This window comes from Dermochelys coriacea, chromosome 8, assembly GCF_009764565.3.
Source record: "Dermochelys coriacea isolate rDerCor1 chromosome 8, rDerCor1.pri.v4, whole genome shotgun sequence".
Classification (NCBI taxonomy): Eukaryota; Metazoa; Chordata; order Testudines; family Dermochelyidae; genus Dermochelys; species Dermochelys coriacea.
The window spans coordinates 15,412,023-15,418,652 of record NC_050075.1 but is presented as its reverse complement, the minus strand read 5'-3'; the positions used below and the strand labels follow the sequence as shown (position 1 = coordinate 15,418,652).

The 6,630-nt window shown below is 48.8% G+C and overlaps 1 long non-coding RNA gene across 2 annotated transcripts in view; it reads right to left on the bottom strand.

Annotated features, from left to right (window-relative positions):
* Window positions 1-828: 828 nt before the first annotated feature.
* LOC122455583 overlaps window positions 829-6,630 on the bottom strand; it is a 65,666-nt gene continuing 59,864 nt past the window's right edge. The window contains exons 2-3 of one of the 2 annotated variants that reach the window (XR_006273891.1): window positions 3,243-4,961; window positions 829-1,453 (exon numbers count right to left, since the gene is read on the bottom strand). This is a non-coding gene — a long non-coding RNA (uncharacterized LOC122455583). Of the gene's footprint in view, window positions 1,457-3,242; window positions 4,962-6,630 lie in introns of both variants that reach the window. The other variant, XR_006273892.1, reaches the window with a different exon arrangement.

Below are 6,630 nucleotides of genomic sequence, written 5' to 3'. Positions count from 1 at the left end.
CCCTCACCCCCTCCCCTGTGTCACAACCCCCTAACCTAGCCCTGATCCCCCTCGCTGCCTCCAAACCCCTCAGTCTGAGCCCGAAGCACCCTCCTATACCCCAAACCTCTCATCTCCAGCCCCACCCCAGAGCCCACACCCCTGCTGGAGCCCTCACCCCCCATACCCACCCCTCCTGTACCCCGAACTCCTCATTTCTGGCCCCATCCCAGAGCCCACACCCCCAGCCAGAACCCTCACTCTCCCTCCCTGCACCCAAACCCCAATTTTGTGAGCATTCGTGGCCTGCCATACAATTTCCATACTCAGGTGTGGCCCTTGGGCCAAAAAGTTTACCTACCCCTGGCCTAGAGCTTTACATGCTGCTTGTAGTGCTTACTATACATTTATGAATATGACTGGGTGTTTTGCAGTAGTTATGAATTCTATGATGCTCGGCATGCATTTACAAATACTGTCTGCTTTGCATTTTTTGCAAACTCTGCATTCTGCAATGTTGGTTGTGAACTTTGCCCTAGTCTACATTGGTGGGGGGTCAACCTAAGATACACAACTTTGAATAGTGTAGCTGAAGTTGGCGCATCTCAGGTCAACTTACTTGCTGCTCCCCCATCAACTCCACTTCCGCTTCTCGCGAGCTGGAGTTCCGGAGTCAAAAGGGGAGCGCGTTCGGGGATTGATTTATCACGTCTAGACGAGATGTGATAAATCAATCCCCGATAGATTGATCACTACCCACTGATCCAGCAGGTAGTAAAGACCTGCACTAAAAGAGTTAATTTAATTCTCCAAAAAACCCATCTTCAGTGGGAAAAAAAGAAACGCTGCAGAAAATCAATGTGCAAAAACCAAAAGTCACATAGGCCCTATTACACAAGTTTTTAACTTAATGGGGTGAAAGTTTAAAATTATAAAAGGAAGTAAACATGTGTGTCCAGTTGAGGAAACAAGCATAGTCCAGTGTGGCTACACACACACACCTGCCATGGTTCTCACAGATCAGTGTATGCAAAGCTGTGGTTTTCCTTACTGTCCCTGGCATGAAGTGGAAGTGGTAAGGATGTGCCCTGTGATGCCATGTGGTATATTAGGAGGTGCAGGGAGCAGCGACCATGGAATTCTCCAAGGACTGCAAAGGATGGGCAGGTCTGGGATTTTTGGATTGGTAGATCAATCAGGGCCTGCAGCACTTGAGTTTGCTACCTGAGAAGACCTACTACATTCGCTACATTTCCTGCTGCAACTCCCGAGGCCTCTTTCTTGTACTCTCTTTCCTTTTCCATGCTGTTGGTCACGGTGGCTCTCCAAGCTCTTTGTTCATGGTCTGATGAAGCACTGGCTTACAGGATCTCACAAATCATGTCCTCCCTCATTCTCCTCTTTCTCGTCCTCTTCAGGGTCAGGTGTTCTGCTGGCGAGGAGGGGGCACCTCTCAAGGCTACCCTGCCAAAAGCTGCTGATAAACAGACAGATGTGCCACTGGATTTACAGTCACAAGAGAAAGGAAAAGATAAGTTTCAAAACTCTTCCCATATACACTTTTAATAAGCCATGCTTATCAACACTTCAGCTTTGGAGTGCCTCTGCATAGCACTGCTCTCCAGTCCCATCCTTGGTGAGTACAGCCAGTCAGGGAGGCGGGGTGGGTGGAGGAGAGGATGGATTTTATGTGGCCTTAAGCTATAAAAAAAAAAAGACAGTTACCTTTTCCGTAACTGGTGTCCTTCAAGATGTGTTGCTCGTGTCCATTCCATATTAGGTGTGTGTGCTTGCCACATGCATCGGTGCCAGAAGTTTTTCCCTCAGCAGTATCCGTAGGGGACTGGCTCTGGCGCCCTCTGGAGTGGTGGCCACATGGCGCAGTATAAGGGGTGCCGCCGTCTCTCCCCACCCTCAGTTCCTTCTTGCCGGACACTCCGACAGTGGGGGAGGAGGGCGGGTCATGGAAGGGACATGAGCAACACATCCTGAAGACCACCAGTTATGGAAAACTGTCTTTCCTCTAACCCTCTTGCCTCTGTGCTTTGCTGTCATGACTGAGGGCTTGGCTACACTTGCGAGTGACAGCGCAATAAAGAAGCCTTGGGCGCACTAGCTCACTACCCGTCCACACTGGCAAGGCACATAGAGCGCTCTGACTCTGCGGCTACAGCGCAATGGAATAACGTTTGCTGTGTCCCCACTGGAGCGCCACGGCACCAGTGTGGATGAGGTGTTGCATTACTGCGCTCTGATCAGCCTCTGGAAACATCCCATAATCCCCTAAAGTCAAGTAGCTACTCTTGTCATTGTTTTTGAATCGCTGCAGGAATGTGGATATCCCCTTTGAAAGCTCCGTTTCTGACAGTCGGCTGCTTATCTGCTCCGAGACAAAGCAAACCATTAGTGTGGAAAGTTGTGTGTGAGAGAGACAGACGGGGGGGGAGAGGGTCTGCTGATGTCTGAACTTACAAGAGAGCATGCCGACATGCTCTCAGCCCCCAAAACCCCACTCTCTCTCCCCCCACATATACACAACACACTCCCCGTCACACTCCACCTCACTTGAAAAGCATGTTGCAGTCACTTGCATGCTGGGATAGCTGCCTACAATGCACCGCTCCGAAAGCCGTAAATGTGGCCAAGCCAGTGCGCTTGAAGCTGTCAGTGTGGACAAACTGCAGCGCTTTCCCTACTGCACTCTCTGAAGGCTGGTTTAACTCAAAGCATGCTACATCTGCAAGTGGAGCCATGCCCTGACACTCATCTCCTATGCCTGAGCACAGCCTGTCCTTGGCACCCAGCAGTACAGTGAATATTGATTGGCAGTTTTCCACAGCCTGTGGGGATTGTAGCCGAGATCCAACTCCCGAGAGTCACAAAGGCACAGAGAACACAGCTGCTGCTGGCATTCAAAGCTGCCTGAGCTCATATGATGCGAGTCTATTTACTGCCAGCTAAACTCATCACACATGGCAGAAGAAATAAGGCTGCCATCATTAGAAACTAACGGAAGAGGATTTTAGAGTATCTCTCAGGAAGATAAAAGGGACATCCCTACGTGCATAGACAAAGCGCTCTGCATGTCCCCTGCCTCCACCTAACCCAACAAGGAAATGAAAAGCAGATGCCAACTCTACCTCTGTCTCTTATACGAGTAAAACAATGAAAAGTCGATACCTTTGTCTTGTTAACTTGGGGCCAGGCCCGGCACCATCTTTAAAATTAAACATTGTAAGGAAAAAATGTATGTATACACTTACCTGAGTTCTCTTCCCCTTCATTAGGCTCATCTGTGCTCGCTTGGTAGGACTTGCTAGACTTTGGTGGAGCCTCAAACAGGTCCTGGCTCACAGCATAGCTGGAGTCCCCTGCTATGTTTCCCCCATCCCATCCTCCTCCTCCTCGCCGTTCACAGCCAGGATCTTGGGATCCCATGAGGTATCCACAGTGGTCTGTGGGTTGCTGGTGAGGTCTCCACCACGGATGGCATGCAGTTCCTTGTAGAAGCAGTAGGTCTGTGGCGCAGCATCAGATCCATCATTGGCCTCCCTGGCCTTGTGATATCCCTGGTAAAGTTCCTTCGCGTTCACACAGCACTGCTGCTGATCCCCATCATACCCCTTTCTCTGTACCCCCTATGCAGTCTGGTCGTAGATGTCCATGTTTCTACAGCTGGTCCACAGCTGTGTCCAGGAAATCCAATACTTTTTGTTTACTCCAGGCAGGACTGTATCTTGTACCTCTGTGCGCGTGGAGCTGGCATAGGCAGCTGGGCAAGGCAACTGCATGTAACAAAGGTGAGCTGCTGTGTGTGCTTGCCAAGCTGGGCAATCAGGAAGAGGCATTTCAAAAGCACACGGGGGAGTTAAATGGGGTGTGTGTGGTTTCCAGTCTCTGTGACCCATAGGCAGTGGAGATTAAAAATATAACCAGGATGGTCACTGTCCACTGGGACAATTGGTGGAGGTTGCTGGAATCAACACAGGTCATACAATGGCTACACTCACTCTGCATTGACCTCAGTAGGTCAACCATGGCTCTCTGCAGTTCGGGCAGGTGTTTTTACTGTGTCTCTGTAGTGGGGCACTTGCATCAGCCAGAGACAAATTTGAGTGTAGACACATGCACAAAGAGGCTGATGCAAGATGACTTACATTGACCTGACTTTGTAGTGTAGACTAGGCCTAAGCATTCGGTGCCAGAGAACCAAATTCAGCATTACCCTGAAGTCACAAGAAGTTCTTACATTGGTTTTGATGTATCAGGATTTGGCTGTTAATGAAGTCATAGGAACAAGCATGCCAGCAGAATTAAAACCACTGATGTCAGAAGGTCCAAAGTGAAGAAACATTTTCATCTCTGTTGTAATTTAGCTGCTTACAGGGGTCTATACCAGGTTGTTCAGAAATCATCCATCACAGCATGCAACCTAAACACACACATGACACTCCGGCATTATACTGTCAGTTTCCAGTCAAACCTTTTGTTCAAAGCACAGTATGGAAGCCTAGTTATTCTTTGGCTGGAGAAGGCACAAACTCATGGCAACAATAAACATATGGGATCTTTACCAGGTCTGAAGTGATAAATACTACTTCTGTGAATTAGTGGGGATTATAATTCACCACAGAGTGCTAATTGCCAAGCCAAAGTCGAAGGCCCTCTGTAGATAAGGCCCCCAACAGATGTTTGTTTGCCCTCTGTATCTGGTTTTTAAATTGTAGTTATCCAAGTGATAGCCTGAGCCAAACTGATTCATCTAGTTTCCAGCATAAGAGTTGTTCTAGAGGATTGACAAGTGGGAGTTTAGAAATACAGGAGCAGAAGGAGGTCACATTTTTCCTTACAGCTCCCAAACTGTGAATTATTCAGCTCCATTGCAAATGTGCTCTGCATCCTTGGTCCCACAAGGGTAAATTCTCAGGCCTCCATCTCCTCCCATTTACTCTTCTGGAGATACTTGAATTTTGTACTGAGCACTGTAAGAAAATGAGATAAAATTAGTGTCTAATGCCACCCAGGACATTGTACTGTTTCCAGCTCCTCCAGTTAAAACAGTACTCTTGCTATTCCTCTCTGTTATGATGCATTTGCTTCTTCACATGCTGGTTTCTGTTCTCCCTGCACAATACAGAGGCAGCCCCATTTGTTTTCTGTACTGTAGACGAGAGCTTTGGGTTTATTAATCATCTTTGGTATGTTTCACGTTTCTGCCTAGGTACTTCTATATCTCTCCAATTCCTACAACAACTGTGAAATCAGTGGACGTTAGGCACCTAAATTCCTTTGAGGATCTGGGCTGAATGCCTCCCCAAGATTAATAAATTCATTCTGACACCATCCCCCTGAGGGAAGCAAGTACTATTGTCCCCAAAAATAAGAAATCCCATGCTATAGTATATACAGCAAGGAGCATGTTGCAGATTGGTTCTGAATAGCCTTGGATGGCAGGCTACTCAGGTGGGGGTTAGCACTTTGCTAATGGCACTACAGGGAACACGTTTTCTAAAGCAACACAGTCTTCCCTCTCCTCAGCCCAGCTGGAGGCTGAAGTCTGTGGGAGAGCAGCTCTGTGGTCTGAACTGCCGATGAGTCCCATCAATAGGGCAAGAACCATGAGTATTCAGACAGCAACTCCCAGAGCTTTCTACAGCTCCCCATGTCCTGAGAACCTGTCCATCCCACCCGTATTTATTTAGTTAACCAGCATATCATTTCCTATGTGTTTCAGGATTTAGGGACATCACCCTCCCCCCGCCATCCCAGTGTGGGTTTTGCTGTCAAAGCAGATGTGCTTTCCCTGTGATAAGGTTTCAAATACAGAAAAAAAAAAAAAGGAGATGTTTCACACACGGTCCAGCTTGTAAATAAAAACCAGCCAGCAGCGTCAGACTCCGTCTCCTCCCGCTTCCCACCAAGCTTGTCCTGGCTTGGAGTGTCACGAGGTGATTAATGGAGAGTTTGTTGTGCGGTAGAAATGGAGCGGGGGAGGGGTCTGAAGCACCAGAGCCTGGCTTTACAAGTACCGCTTCCATCTACAGCCATGTAGGCCACGTATGCCATGCATTTCTGTGTCCAGGGGAACATGAACCCACTAGGGGGAATCCTTCACTTTCTTGCCATCTGAGCCAGAGAGCAGCTGCACTGGCACCCCCGCCCCAGCTAGGGCAGTCCCCCTGACATAAGGGGCCTCTGACAGCTTTTCAACCCCTCCCTCCCTGGCCGTAGGGGCCCTGATGTAGGAGCCATTCTAGGGGCCAGAGGGACTGAGCCTATATCTCAGCCCTAATGACTTGCTGCAGCCAGAGCACAAGTCAGAGTCGCTCTCAGAGCTACTTTAACCAATGCCAAGGGCTGAACCAGATCCAGGCTAGGGGAGGCAAGTGCCACCCTGAACCAGGCTCTGCCCTGGTGCAGGGATAAATTTAGGCCTCTGACTGCATCTGTATCAGCACTTGCTCAGATGCAATTGCCCAAATTCTTTATTAGACGGTACCAGTACAAAAGCACATTTCAAACAGAAGGTGCCTGTGTGACAGGATGTCGCATTATGAGAGGAAGGTATATCCTAGATCCCAACTCCCTCATAGGAAGCCTTATCTGGCAGGAAAGCAACACGCTATCGGGCTGTCTGAAGCCTTCCTCTCA